Raw genomic sequence first — 16,607 nt, 5'->3', positions numbered from 1 at the left:
TTGCTAGGACTTTCAAGGAGTGGTCTTAAGTGGGGAGGAGAAAACTTGCTTTTAATGGCATTGGTTTGGAACTCTTATTGGTCTATTAACTAATTTACCACCTGGTGATGTCACCAGGCAGGCCAGAACTCCATCCCACCAAAACAGGCTGAAGTCTCAGGTGGTCTTTTCAAACAGCTGTAGCACTAAAAGGGCATTAACATAATTTTTACAATTTCACAGTTTTATTTCAACAATTGTGGAAATATACACTCAGCCTCAGTGCTCATGCACGACTTTGGCTATTTGCATTTAGAAACGCCCCTAATTAAGCATAATATGGTCAGAATCATCCCTTTAAAGCCTGTGGGGAATATACAACGCCATACCATGAAATAGCCTACAATGGTGCAAAAGAGACTGAAATACATAGCGGTGCTAGTGTCAGAAAGTACAACCAAAAGGTTTTATTCGGCTCGCTCATGTGGTTTGACCAGTAAAAACGAAAACAGCTACAAAAACAGGACCACTAGGACAATTCAAGTTGCTTTAGCAATGGCAAAAGACTAGGCAACAAACCAATAAGCCATCCATCCTCAACAGCTCCCTCTAGGTCTTGCAGAACTTCGCTGTTCTGCAGAATAAACGAGTCCTGTAGCTTTTTTTGCACATCACATTACCTATCACCTGCACACTAAGAGTGGAAGCCTTTTCTGTTCACATAGTTTAACTCGTTTTGGGATGGTGATTTAGAAAAATAGAAATACAAAATGCAAGCAGAAAGAAAAACATGGTCATAAAAAAATAAAACATTTATCAGTAATAAGGTCCTCAATCAGCTTTCTGAATTGCCCGAGAGACACCAGAACAACACATTCATCAGTAATAATGTCCACAGTCAGTTTTCTGAATTACCCTAGAGACACCAGAACAACACATTCATCAGTAATAATGTCCACAGTCAGTTTTCTGAATTACCCTAGAGACACCAGAACAACACATTCATCAGTAATAATGTCCACAGTCAGTTTTCTGAATTGCCCGAGAGACACCAGAACAACACATTCATCAGTAATAATGTCCACAATCAGCTTTCTGAATTACCCTAGAGACACCAGAACAACACATTCATCAGTAATAATGTCCACAGTCAGTTTTCTGAATTGCCCGAGAGACACCAGAACAACACATTCATCAGTAATAATGTCCACAGTCAGTTTTCTGAATTGCCCGAGAGACACCAGAACAACACATTCATCAGTAATAATGTCCACAATCAGCTTTCTGAATTGCCCTAGAGACACCAGAACAACACATTCATCAGTAATAATGTCCACAGTCAGTTTTCTGAATTGCCCGAGAGACACCAGAACAACACATTCATCAGTAATAATGTCCACAGTCAGTTTTCTGAATTGCCCGAGAGACACCAGAACAACACATTCATCAGTAATAATGTCCACAATCAGCTTTCTGAATTGCCCTAGAGCAGTTATTCCCAAACTGGGGTATGCCAAATAAAAATTGGTTTTACATTTAAATATATATATTTTTTCTTCTTGTCACGTCCTGACCAGTATAAGGGTTATTTGTTATTGTAGTTTGGTCAGGACGTGGCAGAGGGTATTTTGTTCATGTGGTTCGGGGTGGTGATTTATGTAGTAGGGTGTTTGATTTATTATTTCCGGGTTTTGGTCTATGTTCTAATGTTTTGTATTTCTATGTTCTTTCTGGTTTGTGGTATTTCTATGTGTAGGTTAATGGGGGGTTGGACTCTCAATTGGAGGCAGGTGCTTTCTCGTTGCCTCTGATTGAGAGTCCTATATATGGGTAATTGTTTGGTGTAGTGTTGTGGGAGATTGTTTCTTGTTTTGCCTGTGTGAGCGTGACAAGACTGTTTTGTTGTTTGTCTGGTCTTCATTTTGTTATTTTGGTGCTCTCTCTATTTTAAAATAAATAACAAGATGAGCATCCACATTCCTGCTGCGTTTTGGTCCTCTATTCCCGATGACAGCCGTTCCACTTCTTTTTTTTTCTTTTTGTAAATTTTTTTTCTTCACATTTTCAAACAGTCCATTTATACATGTGGGTGAGTTTTTTTTCTTGCCTGAGTAGCCTCGTGTCACTGCCAAAAATAAAATTGAACCATCTAGTGTTCAGCGAAATAACAACACAATGTCAAATACAGGTAGCCTAGTCAAATAATTAACATCCAATCACATTAACCGTTACTCTCTTGCAGGAATTCCACTAACGGTCCGTATGTAGCCAAACGTAGCTGCTGCTCATGTTGGTATCTGTACTGATGGCGCAAAAGCCATGACAGGGAGACATAGTGGAGTGGTAACGTGCGCGTGTGCAAGCAGTTGCTCCCGACGCCACTTGGGTACACTGCAGCATCCACAGAGAGGCTCTTGCTGCCAAGGGAATGCCTGACAGCTTGAAAGACGTTTTGGACACTACAGTGAAAATGGTTAAATTTGTTAAAGCAAGGCCCCTGAACTGTCGTGTATTTTCTGCATTATGCAATGACATGGGCAGCAACCATGCAATGCTTTTACAACATACAGAAGTGCGCTGGTTATCAAGGGGCAAAGTATTGACACTTTTTTTAAATTGAGAGACGAGCTTAAAGTTTACTGACCATCATTTTCACTTGTCTGACCGTTTGCATGATGACGAGTTTCTCACACGACTGGCCCTAGAGTGTGGATTATTACTGGTGATGTTTTTTCTCACCTGAATGATCTGAATCTAGGATTACAGGGACTCTCCGCAACTATATTCAATGTACGGGACGAAATTGAGGCTATGATTAAGAAGTTGGAGCTCTTTTCTGTCTGCATTAACAAGGACAACACACAGGTCTTTCCATCCAGAGTTAGCCATCCCCGAGACTGGGTGTGGTAACTAATATGTCTAAAGATGCAGAGCCCCACCTGTTTTGAGCCACACAATTTTTCAATTTGTTGGGGTTGCCTGTCTTGCATGTTATTTTGGCATTAATATTTGTCACATATCAGTTGACAAACAATGTAAAAAAAAAAAGTTTTAATAAAAAATCATTGAGTTAATAAAGCCACCATGCAAACATGGTCTCTTTTGTGATTTCTTGAGTAAGGCAGCTCCAAAACGCAAGTGCTTGAGCCTAGGTCAGTGCTTTCTGTGGTTGTGGGGCAGCCTGTGGAAAAAAAATGGGTTGGTAAGGTTCTCTAGTTGCGCCGTGATTGGCTCAGTGTTCTGTCACTCATGGGGACACTATGTCACTGCCAAATCTAAGGGTAGACTTCAAAAATTCAAGCCCCTTGGATGCTGCCAGAGTTACATTAGAAGTGCCCATCCAAGAAGGCTCAAGGTCATTGGCCACAGATAAAGTTACATCAAATCACATGATATCTACCGTAGCTTTGATTGGACTGATCATGTCAACATCATACTTTCAAAATCTTAGCTAGCAGTCATCATCATGAATCAAGTCAACAATCTACTGGCAAATCCTTTTTAGTCCTTGTCATATGAAGAGAAATAATGAAGAGAAATTATAGATAAAACATAGTGGTGTGCATCAGCCATTGGACATAAACATTACACAGCAAGTTGGAAATCGCAAATTCAACAATGAGTGGCTTGGAAGGAATCAGTGGCTAACTGGAAGAACTGTAAAGCAATCACTAGCCTGCTATTCAGTGGAGTGGGTGTGTGGTCCCAATTCTCGGTTTAAGGGTCTCTTTTCCAAGCTTAAAATGATAAACATTCAACATTGGCCATGCTGTCAATCCAGCATGATTTCTGTTGTGCTCAAAACAACTTAACTCAGAACTGGGAAATCTAACTTCAGTGACTTACAGACAACTGGGAACTCAGGAAAAAACTAGCTCCAACTGGGAAAATACACGGTCATCCATCTTTGAATGGTCATCCATCTCGGAATTGTAAGTCGGGAACTCAGTCACTTTCTAGAGCTACGACCTGAAGATCACTGACGTCATCATGATTCGACCTTGTTTCTTTCTGAGTTTCCAGATGTCTTGAAAGCACCATGAATGCAGAGAATGCCAGACTTTGATGACAACATTTTCCCACGAAGGACCGAGGCGCTACCTTCCTGTTCAAGTGAGCACAGCACAACAAGGTGAGTCCAGAAATGTATTGTATGCTGCTACAAAAATTATGTAATATGCCAGGGAGATATGTATGCTGTAGCTAAGAAAGTAATACCAAGTGTATGTTGTGTAGTAAGCTGTTAGTAGCCCATGTGCCTAATAAATTGGCCCCTTTGCCCCTCATAACTTAGCCTACTGTTCTGACTTGCTGGTGCACATGTAGCCTACAGCCTGTTTTAGAGAAATGTCATCATTGACTATTGTAAAAGCTTTCATCGTCTGCTTATATGCCGCCTTTATTTACCACATGGTTCTGACTTGGTGTACAGGGAGAATACTGTAAGAACGGCCCATGTTCTGAATTCTGTTGCTGTACATTTCAAAAGTGCTGAACAAATAGTTATATTGACTACGTCCTACCTAAGCTCGGTTATTGTCTTAATCGAAGTTACGGACTGCCTCTTAGCCACTCATCGTCCACTTATGCCATAGCTTGTACATCTCAATTGTCAGTAGAAACCACATTTGTTTAAGCAAGTCAGCCATATGAGCTATGTTTTTTAAAAGGCAGTAAATGAGGCTGAATGAACTGTTTCGCTGCCAGGCAAGGCTCCGCTGATAGCCAGGAGAAGCAGTGGTAAGGTGTTGGGACTGCTGTTGGGACTAACAGTTTGTGGGCACCGTTTGTCACTGTTATAATGCAATTCATGTATTGTTTAGTGTTGTGCTGTGTTGTGTAGTGGCTTTGCTGGCATGCACCCCCCCCCCAATGTATTTTTGCCCCACCGAGATTTACATGCTAAAATTGCCACTGGTTCGGTACAGGGGGAATTTTGTAAAAGGGCTTTATAAATGAAAACATAGCAATGTATCAACCTAGTGACAACTTTCTGGTAGAGAATACAGTGATGAGTACACAATTTGTCGCCCGTAATAAAGCACATTGCGCTATGTATGATAAACTACATTCAAAACATTGGCTCATGAGGATAGTGACATACCGATGGGCAAGCTCCCGCTGAAAAGTGCCCGGTGCCAAAAACCAGAGGGTGCATAACACTTTGATGTGCACCGGAATGGCATGTGTTTGCCTTTCTGAAGATGGTCTTAAATCCTGACAAAGATCCTATAAGATTGGTTTTAGGAAACGATATCTGATGAGACAATCTGTAGGGTATTAGGGGATAACTACCTCCCCCCCCCCCCCCCCCCCATAATTCACATAAAGACCACAAGATGTCACCAAATTATTTTCCCAACACTCCCTGGCTACCACTGCTCTTGCTCAACCAAAAACGTCCTCTGTGTCATCACAACTTTTGGAGATATTTCACATTTTTCTGAAATTTGGAAAAAGTTGTAGATATATTCCAATACTTGTTTTATATATATATACAAGTACAAAAGCCTTAAGATGAATAATCCACTTGTTTAGAGAGAAAAATGTAGAACATTTTTGAGTAAAGTAGTAATGTGTTGGATGAGTATGTTGGGGTATCTTGCCCCCCAACCTACTAGGGGTAACTGGCTAGCTACATGTTTAAGAAACAGCTTTTCAATTGGCATATCTCCCCATTTTCAATCACAGGTGGGGACTGGATTAGGTGTGAGCAGTGCATGAGTTGTGCTTCAATTTTACAAATAGCTTTATTTGTGACTTATGTACAAATTACAATCAGGCAATAGCAGAGCATACGATTGTGTAACATTGATGTGGCAACTGAGTTAATTAGTGAATTTATTGTTAATAAATGTCATTAGTTATATTCCATTCCAATATTATATTCCAATTCATCTTTTCTATGAATGAAAAACAACTATTGAAAGCCTTTTGCTCCTGAAAGTCATTTTAAAGACTGCTGGGAATTAAAATCTTGCATTATTCAAATCAAATTTAATGGATTGTATGGAAAAGGAACAACAAAGAAAGAACAAAGAAAATGAATGTGCAGGTGAGTTAAAAAGAGGGACTTTACATCTAATCTCCTCATAGTGCTGATATTAATGGTGACATGTGCAACACCATCTCCCCTAATATTGTATTTAAAAAAGACAACTAGACTTAGCTTAGCTAATGGATTTTAACACACTTGTGTGAAACCCTATGCCATAATCTTCTACCGGGATAACGCACCTTTTCTAAAAAACAACATTTCATGAAATAACTAAAAAAGTCTAAAACTGAAGCCATTTATTTCCCTTTATAGTTTATTCGCATATGCCACACCATCCACATTCCATTTTTTTTCTAAACATTGCTTTTTTTGGGTCAGCAATTAGACATTATTCTTAGGCGGGGGGTAGTTACCCCCTAGTACCCTACTTTCTGCAAAAAAGTCCCACCTGTCTCTAAAAACTCGCTCTCTGCGAAATGCAGCGTGTGCAAAATCGTACAACAGAGGAAGATCAGCCATCTCTCATTTCCCATTAGCTCAATCGTTTATAATATTTCAACAATGGTTTCACTTTCAGACGTGCCTCTAATTTAAGAAATGACTACTTCATATGGATTATTATCCTAAAAATGCACTGACCTGTGGTCAAATTATAGCCTGTCAAGATATGTTGCATGAATTCACAATTGAAATACAATTAAATCGAAAAAGCTTTTAATTATTAGGCCTACTCTTACAATTTCACACATTTTCAACAGTATTTTTCCCATTCTATGCTTGAAAAGCAGTTCCCTTATTCCAGCACTTAGCAGTGTGCGTAGGCATTTGTTTTTATTTAACCTTTATTTAATTAGGCAAGTCAGTTAAGAACAAAATCTTATTTACAATGACCGCCAACACCGGCCAAACCCGGACGACGCTGGGCCAATTGTGCACCGCCCTATGGGACTCCCAATCACGGCCGGTTGTGAAACAGCGTGCATTCGAACCAGGGCGTCTGTAGTGACGCCTCAAACACTGCGATGCAGTGCCTGTGCCTAAATTTATGCACACTCAAGCAAACGTTCATATTGATAAATCTCACACTTTGCTTCTCAAGCATAGAATGTAGGAAATATATGTTGAAAATGTGTACAATTGTGAGAGTAATAATTAAAAAAATACATCGATTTCATGGTATTTCCCCAATATCTTGACTGGCATATAATTTGACCACATCAGTGCATTTGTTACAATAATAATCCATATAAAGTACAGTAATTTGTTAATTTAGCGGCACGTGTGAAAGTAAAACTATTGTTGAAATACTATAAAAGACTGCATAATAGGAAATCGAATGAGAGATGGCTGATCTTGATCTGTCAGAAGATTTGGCATGTGTTGCATTTCGCCGAGAGCGCGTTTTGAGAGATCGGTGGGATTTTTTTCTGCAGAAAGTACTACTCAGTACTTAGTACTCAAGAAGACCCGAGGCTGTAATCGCTGCCAAAGGTGCTTCAACTAAGTAGTGAGTAATGGGTCTGAATACTTATGTAAATTTGATTTCATTTTTTAAAAAATTTATACATTTGCAAAAAAGTTTTTTAAAAAAGAACGTTTTTGCTTTGTCATTATGGGGTATTGTGTTTAGATTGCAGATTTGTTTTTAGAATAAGGCTGTAACATAACAAAATGTGGAAAATGTAAAGAGGTCTGATTACTTCCCGAATGCACTGTAACCTTAAGTTAAATAAAGGTTAAATAAAAAAAGAATACAAAAAATACCTATCACCTGCACACAAAGAGTGGAAGCCATTTCTGTTCACACAGTTGAACTCGTTTTGGGATGGTGATATTATGGCGATGTGGGTGCAGTCTATTGCTCCGTTCGTATTTGGAAACCCATTGACGGCATCATGGCAAATAAACTGTTGATATCAGCCTGCTGTAAGATGATGTATGGAAATTGTATGTGTTACTGTTCATTTTGTTCATGATTGCATGCAAAACGTTGGCTCATCGAGTGGTGTGAGATGCCGATCGACTAGCTCCCCCCGAAACGCTCCCGCTGAAAAGAGCCCGTTGCTAAAAATCCGAGGGTGGATTGCACTTGGATCTGCACCTGAATTACATGTTTTAGCCTTTTTAAGATAGGTGTTAAATTCTCACAAAAATCCTGTAAGAGTGGTTTTAGGAAAAGTCATGACGAACCAATATGTCTCTGTATTCTTCTCTGCAGATCCTCTCAAGCTCTGTCAGGTTGGATGTGGAGCGTTGCGGCACAGCTATTTTCAGGTCTCTACAGAGATGTTAGATCGGATTGAATCCGGGCTCTGTCTGGGCCACTCAAGGACATTCAGAGACTTGTCCCGAAGCCACTCCTGACTTGTCTTGGCTGCTTGGCTGTGTGCTTAGGGTCGTTGTCCTGTTGGAAGGTGAACTTTCGTCCCAGTCTGAGGTCCTGATCACTCTGGAGCAGGTTTTCATCAAGGATCTCTCTGTACTTTGCTCCGTTCATCTTTCTCTTGATCCTGACTAGTCCCTGCTGCTGAAAAACATCCCCACAGCATGATGCTTCCACCACCATGCTTCACCGTAGGGATGTTGCCAGGTTTCCTTCAGACGTGACGCTTGGCATTCAGGCTAAAGAGTTCAATCTTGGTTTCATCAGACCAGAAAATCTTGTTTCTCATGGTCTGAGAGTCTTTTAGGTGCTTTTTGGCAAACTCCAAGTGGGCTGTCATGTGCCTTTTACTGAGGAGGAGCTTCCGTCTGGCCATTCTACCATAAAGGCCCGATTAGTGGAGTGCTCCAGAGATGGTTGTCCTTTTGGAAGGTTCTCCCAGAGGAACTCTGGAGCTCTGTCAGAGTGACCATCAGGTTCTTGGTCACCTCCCTGACCAAGACCCTTCTCACCCCTCTTGCTCAGTTTGCCTGGGCGGCCAGCTTTGGGAAGAGTCTTGGTGGTTCCAAACTTCTTCCATTCAAGAATGATGGAGGTCACTGTGTTCTTGGGGACCTTCAATGCTGCAGAAATGTTTTGTTACCCTTCCCCAGATCTGTACCTCGACAGAATCCTTTCTCTGAGCTCTATGGACAATTCCTTCGACCTTATGGCTTGGTTTCTTCTCTGACATGCACTGTCAACTGTGAAACTTTATATAGACAGGTGTGTGCCTTTCCAAATCATGTCCAATCAATTGAATTTACCACAGGTGTACTCCAATCAAGTTGTAGAAACATCTCAAGGATGATCAATGGAAACAGGATGCACCTGAGTGCAACTTCGAGTCTCATAGCAAAGGGTCGGAATGCTTATGTAAATAAGGTATGTTTTTTATTTTGAATACATTTGTAAAAATGTCTAAAAACCTGTTTTCGCTTTGTCATTATGAGGTTTTGTGTGTAGATTGATGAGACATTTTTTTATTTAATAATAAGGCTGTAATGTAACAAAATGTAGAAAAAGTCAAGGGGTCTGAATACTTTCCGAATGCACTGTATGTGATGTGCAAAAGACGATGCTGAATGTGGTGGCCAGGTAAAACACACAACTCCTTCATTCTGCAGAACAGCACTGTTTACGCCTACAGGAGGGAGCTGTTGAGGATAGTGGCTTATTGGTGATTGTTGTCTACTCATTTGACATAGGTTATATGTGCCTTTGCTAAAGCAACTTTAATTGTCCTAATGGTCCTCTCTGTGAAGCTATATTTTTATTTTGAGTGAGCCAAATAAAAACCTTCAGGTTGTACTCCATCTCTGACACTAGCACCTCTATTCCAGTCTCGTTTTCGTAGCTTTCTTTGGTTGCGCCATTGTAATTCATGGTACGGTGTTGTAGATTCCCCAAGGGCTTTAACGGGATGGTTTTGACCATATGAGCACTGAGGCTGAGTGCAATTGGTATTTATCAATGGTTATCGCCTACCAGTGTGCGTATGATGCTTGTGTGATTGATTTATCAAACACACTTTTCTATGCGTACACCACTCTAAATTCCATTCGTAAGTACTATTTAAGAACAGTTTCTATGCAATATTGATAAATGAGGCCCCTGGGATTTTCACACGACAGAGTCTAGGGTTTACCGATAATGGTGCGACAAAGGAGAATGGCAAGAATCGTGCAAGCGAACAGGCAGGCCACAAACAGGAAAATGACGCCACAGTACAACAGTGGTGTGCAGAACGACATCTTAGAACGCACAACTCGATTGTCCTTGTCATGGATGGGCCAACCAGACAGGGTTCCACTCCTATCAGCTAAAAACAAGAATAAGCGGCTCCAGTGAGCACGCGATCATCAACACTGGACAATTGAGGAGTGGAAAAACATCACCTGGTCCGACGAATCCCGGTTCCTGTTGCGTCATGCTGAATGCTGTCAGGATTTGGAGTAAGCAGCATGAGGCCATGGCCCCATCCTGCCTGATGTCAACAGTACAGGCTGGTGGGGGTGGTTTAATGGTGTGTGGAATGTTTTCCTGGCACACATTAGGTCCCTTGATACCAATTGAGCAACCTTTCCATGCCTTGTGCCTAGTTAAATAAAGGTTAAATAAAAAAATTAAATGCACTGAAGAATTCAGGCTGTTCTGGAGGCAAAGGGTGGGAGGGGGTCGACCCAGTACTAGATGGGTGTACATAATAAACTGGCCACTCAATTTATATAAAACACAGGAAAATCTAGTTTTTGACTTATTTGGGTCTTTAAGTTCTTTTCATTATATCAGATCCTCAGAGAGACAGGTGACATGGTCGTGGCTGAGAGAGATGGAAACAGGACGGAAGGCATTGACAGTCCCCATAGACACTACCTGGGTGTGTGTGTTAGCTGTGTGTGTAGTCATATCAGCTCTCTGTTTGTAGATGATGAGAGCCAAAGGCATCTTAAATCAACAGAGATACAGGCATGATAAATAAGATTAGACAAGATGCTTTTTCTAGATTTGTATCTAGGAGATACTCACACAAAGAAAAATGAACATTACTTGCTTGTCCACATAGTTTTTTTATTGACAAATATATAAAAATCATTACTAGGTCAAAGTAGTTTCCCTAAAACGTCAGTCGTATTGTGACCACAGATAGCAATGCCCTGTTGTCACTGCATATTATCATATTGACACAGATTACAATACACTGTTGTCACTGCATATTATCATATTGACACAGATTACAATACACTGTTGTCACTGCATATTATCATATTGACACAGATTACAATACACTGTTGTCACTGCATATTATCATATTGACACAGATTACAATACACTGTTGTCACTGCATATTATCATATTGACACAGATTACAATACACTGTTGTTGTTGTTCTGCACATTGCCATATCTAGAGACAAATGTTTTTTCCACACCGTTCTGCCACTGTCACTTAATCCTGGGGTCAAAAGGGAAACAGAGCACTTCAACCACCTCTAACAACCCCCTCTAAAGTCACAGAAAACCCAGTCAGACAATTATCAGTTTCCAGTGGAGGTCAGACCACAAACTTTAGTGACTTATTGTAAATCTGGAATGCGTTAAGTAGGCACAAAATGTATCAGTAACAGCAAGGTGGTACTACCTGAAGTCATCACTCCGCCTGCCGCTTATGTCGTTTTGTTTCAAAAAATGTTCTCCTCCTCCCTACTTTCTCATGACCCTGGACTCCATGCAGTATACTCCCGAGAAACCAAAAAGTTAACACTGTTGCTGGAGATCCTAGTGCCACTCCCATATAGCCTTTCGGCGGGGAGGAGTCAGTCGTCTGCATCCCAAATGGCACTCTATTCTCTTTATAGTGCACTTTTGTCCAGGGCCCGCAATGGGAAACCCATAGGTCTCTGGTCAAAAGTAGTGTACTGCATATTGAATAGTATGTAGTAATGCACACCACATAGGGAATAGTATGAAAGTGTTTGCACTCACTACTCTAAGTCGCTCTGGATAAGAGTGTCTGCTAAATTACAAAAAATGTCTCCATGACTCGTGTCACAGCAGAGGCCCAAGCCAATTAACAAGCACCCTAGAGATTGAACCTGCTCAATGCCAATGCCCTCACAGGGGAATGAGGCTGACTGGGGCTGGAGGCATTAAAACTGATAGATATTGTACAGAGATAGACCCACACACAGCACACTAATGTTAGCAGCTAGCTAATCATGAATCACTATTAAATATGTGGTATATTGAGGCATTACTTAAATCTTATATCCATGAATGTAGAGGCCTTGGCAGGGGAATGGTTCTGACCTGGGCTGGAGGCGTACAAATAGATACACCCACACACAGCTAGATAGCCAATGCTCCAACCAAGGAGCATCAAAAGTCGTGCTATAAATTCTCAGACAACCCAAAGACTCCTTGATGCCCTTCCAGACTCCCTCTGCCTACCCAAGGACGTCAGAGGACAAAAATCAGTTAACCACCTAACTGAGGAACTCAATTTAACCTCGCGCAATACCCTAGATGCAGTTGCACCCCTAAAAACTAAAAACATTTGTCATAAGAAAGTAGCTCCCTGGTATACAGAAAATACACGAGCTCTGAAGCAAGCTTCCAGGAAATTGGAACGGAAATGGCGCCACACCAAACTGGAAGTCTTCCGACTAGTTTGGAAAGACAGTACCGTGCAGTATCAAAGAGCCCTCTCTGCTGCTCGATCATCCTATTTTTCCAATTTAATTGAGGAAAATAAGAACAATACGAAATGTATTTTTGATACTGTCGCAAAGCTAACTAAAAAGCAGCATTCCCCAAGAGAGGATGGCTCTCACTTCAGCAGTAATAAATTCATGAACTTCTTTGAGGATAAGATCATGATCATTAGAAAGCAAATTACGGACTCCTCTTAAAACCTGTGTATTCCTCCAAAGCTCAGTTGTCCTGAGTCTGCACAACTCTGCCAGGACCTAGGATCAAGGGAGACACTCAAGTGTTTTAGTACTATATCTCTTGACACAATGATGAAAATAATCATGGTCTCTAAACCTTCAAGCTGCATACTGGACCCTATTCCAACTAAACTACTGAAAGAGCTGCTTTCTGTGCTTGGCCCTCCTATGTTGAACATAATAAACGGCTCTCTATCCACCAGATGTGTACCAAACTCACTAAAAATGGCAGTAATAAAGCCTCTCTTGAAAAAGCCAAACCTTGACCCAGAAAATATCAAAACTATCGGCCTATATCGAATCTTCCATTCCTCTCAAAACATTTTGAAAAAGCTGTTGCACAGCAACTCACTGCCTTCCTGAAGACAAACAATGTATATGAAATGCTTCAGTCTGGTTTTAGACCACATCATAGCACTGAGACTGCACTTGTGAAGGTGGTAAATTACCTTTTAATGGCGTCAGACTGAGGCTCTGCCTCTGTCCTCGTGCTCCTAGACCTCGTGCTGCTTTTGATACCATCGATCACCACATTCTTTTGGAGAGATTGGAAACCCAAATTGGTCTACACGGACAGGTTCTGGCCTGGTTTAGATCTTATCTGTCGGAAAGATATCAGTTTGTCTCTGTGAATGGTTTGTCCTCTGACAAATCAACTGTAAATTTCGGTGTTCCTCAAGGTTCCGTTTTCACTATATATTTTACCTCTTGGGGATGTCATTCGAAAACATAATGTTAACTTTCACTGCTATGCGGATGACACACAGCTGTACATTTCAATGAAAATTGCCCTCGCTAGAAGCCTGTGTTTCAGACATAAGGAAGTGGATGGCTGCAAACTTTCTACTTTTAAACTCGGACAAAACAGAGATGCTTGTTCTAGGTGCAGAGAAACAAAGAGATCTTCTGTTGAATCTGACAATTAATCTTAATGGTTGTACAGTCGTCTCAAATAAAACTGTGAAGGACCTCGGCGTTACTCTGGACCCTGATCTCTCTTTTGACGAACATATCAAAACTGTTTCAAGGACAGCTTTTTTCCATCTACGTAACATTGCAAAAAATCTGAAACTTTCTGTCCAAAAATGATGCAGAAAAATGTATCCATGCTTTTGTTACTTCTAGGTTAGACTACTGCAATGCTCTACTTTCCGGCTACCCGGATAAAGCACAAAATAAACTTCAGTTAGTGCTAAATACGGCTGCTTGAATCCTGACTAGAACCAAAAAATGTGATCTATATTACTCCAGTGCTAGCCTCCCTACACTGGCTTCCTGTTAAGGCAAGGGCTGATTTCAAGGTTTTACTGTTAACCTACAAAGCATTACATGGGCTTGCTCCTACCTATCTTTCCGATTTGGTCCTGCTGTACATACCTACATATTCTAGGGACAATTAGGAGGCCTGCGTCTTGTGACCGTAGCGTTACGGTCAAAAGACGCAGGCCTCCTAATTGTCCCTAGAATTTCTAAGCAAACAGCTGGAGGCAGGGCTTTCTCCTATAGCTCCATTTTTATGGAATGGTCTGCCTACCCATGTGAGAGACGCAGACTCGGTCTCAACCTTTAAGTCTTTATTGAAGACTCATCTCTTCAGTAGGTCATATGATTGATTGTAGTCTGGCCCAGGAGTGTGAAGGTGAACGGAAAGGCTCTGGAGCAACGAACTGCCCTTGCTGTCTCCGCCTGGCCGGTTCCCCTCTCTCCACTGGGATTTTCTGCCTCTAACCCTATTACAGGGGCTGAGTCACTGGCTTACTGGTGCTCTTCCATGCCGTCCCTAGGAGGGGTGCGTCACTTGAGTGGGTTGAGTCACTGACGTGGTCTTCCTGTCTGGGTTGGCGCCCCCCCTTGGGTTGTGCCGTGGCGGAGATCTTTGTGGGCTATACTCGGCCTCGTCTCAGGATGGTAAGTTGGTGGTTGAAGATATCCCTCTAGTGGTGTGGGGGCTGTGCTTTGGCAAAGTGGGTGGGGTTATATCCTGCCTGTTTGGCCCTGTCCGGGGGTATCATCGGATGGGGCCACAGTGTCTCCTGACCCCTCCTGTCTCAGCCACCAGTATTTATGCTGCAGTAGTTTATGTGTCGGGGGCTAGGGTCAGTCTGTTATATCTGGAGTATTTCTCCTGTCTTATCCGGTGTCCTGTGTGAAATTAAGTATGCTCTCTCTAATTCTCTCTTTCTTTCTCTCTCTTGGAGGACCTGAGCCCTAGGACCATACCTCAGGACTACCTGGCATGATGACTCCTTGCTGTCCCCAGTCCACCTGGCCGTGCTGCTGCTCCAGTCTCAACTGTTCTGCCTGCGGCTATGGAACCCTGACCTGTTCACCGGACGTGCTACCTGTCCCAGACCTGCTGTTTTCAACTCTCTAGAGATAGCAGGAGCGGTAGAGATACTCTCAATGATCGGCTATGAAAAGCCAACTGACATTTACTCCTGAGGTGCTGACTTGCTGCACCCTCGACAACTACTGTGATTATTATTTGACCATGCTGGTCATTTATGAACATTTGAACATCTTGGCCATGTTCTGTTATAATCTCCACCCGGCACAGCCAGAAGAGGACTGGCCACCCCTCATAGCCTGGTTCCTCTCTAGGTTTCTTCCTAGGTTTTGGCCTTTCTAGGGAGTTTTTCCTAGCCACCGTGCTTCTACACCTGCATTGCTTGCTGTTTGGGGTTTTAGGCTGGGTTCCTGTACAGCACTTTGATATATCAGCTGATGTAAGAAGGGCTATATAAATACATTTGATTTTATTTTGATTTGATTGCTACCTACTGAACATGAGGTATTTATTCACCCTCTCTCTGGTCAAGAGAAGACCAAAGATTGAGGCCTTCACAATGGAATGAGTATGGTGCTATAGGCATGGAGGCAGCATACAGATACACCCACATCACACTAATGCCAGCAGCAAGCTAAACATGACTCACTACTAAACATGTGGTATATCAATGTATTAATTCCTCATTTGGTGAAGACATGTGCTTCTACACCTGCGTCTCTCACATGAATGTAGAGCCCTCACAGGGGACTGACAACTTGGGCTGGAGGGATCACACAGATACAGATACACCCACATAGACAAACCACACATTTAGCTATGTAATACATAGCTAATGTTAGATAATACAAGAGGTTTACTTCACCATTTGGCCAACTAAAGTAATTGCATGTCCATGAATGAAGAGATGAGTGAAAATGTCATGAAAGGAGGGGTTGTAAAGGGATTTCAATGTGATTCAAGTGTGCGAGCGAACTGTAAAAACGAAAGAAACCAATTGTCTCATGAAATGCAGATTTCCATTTTTGACAGTTCAGATTACAACTTTTAAACATCTCCAAACATTCCAATAGCGCGCAGTTGCATGTGCTTTAGACCATTTTACTGACAAATATGGGTTGTCCATAGTTCTAATATAGGCTTTTCTTACGGTGCACTAATAGAGGCAATATAATCTAAAATATCAAGGAATAGATTTACTATCATTATAACCTTATTTGTCATGACACATTATCCTGAGACTACATGGAAACTCAAATGAAGCATTACCCTAATGCTCTCCTTAATACCGTTCCCAGCATTAGGAAGACTCTTGTTATTCTTGGAGATGGTTAATTGTTCAAAGAATGTCTCCACTGCAATGGTGTCTGACATCTTGATTGTGTGAGAGAGGCTTCCGTGGGGCTGTGTTGGAAAGTCTTACAAGAAAATCTGTTGCCAAAGAACCGTCACTTCGTCAGTGTTTCCCAAT

Source organism: Salmo salar, chromosome 01, assembly GCF_965601325.2.
Source record: "Salmo salar chromosome 01, fSalSal1, whole genome shotgun sequence".
In the NCBI taxonomy this organism is placed as follows: Eukaryota; Metazoa; Chordata; class Actinopteri; order Salmoniformes; family Salmonidae; genus Salmo; species Salmo salar.
The sequence above is the reverse complement of the archived record's forward strand: the minus strand, read 5'-3'. Positions refer to the sequence as shown.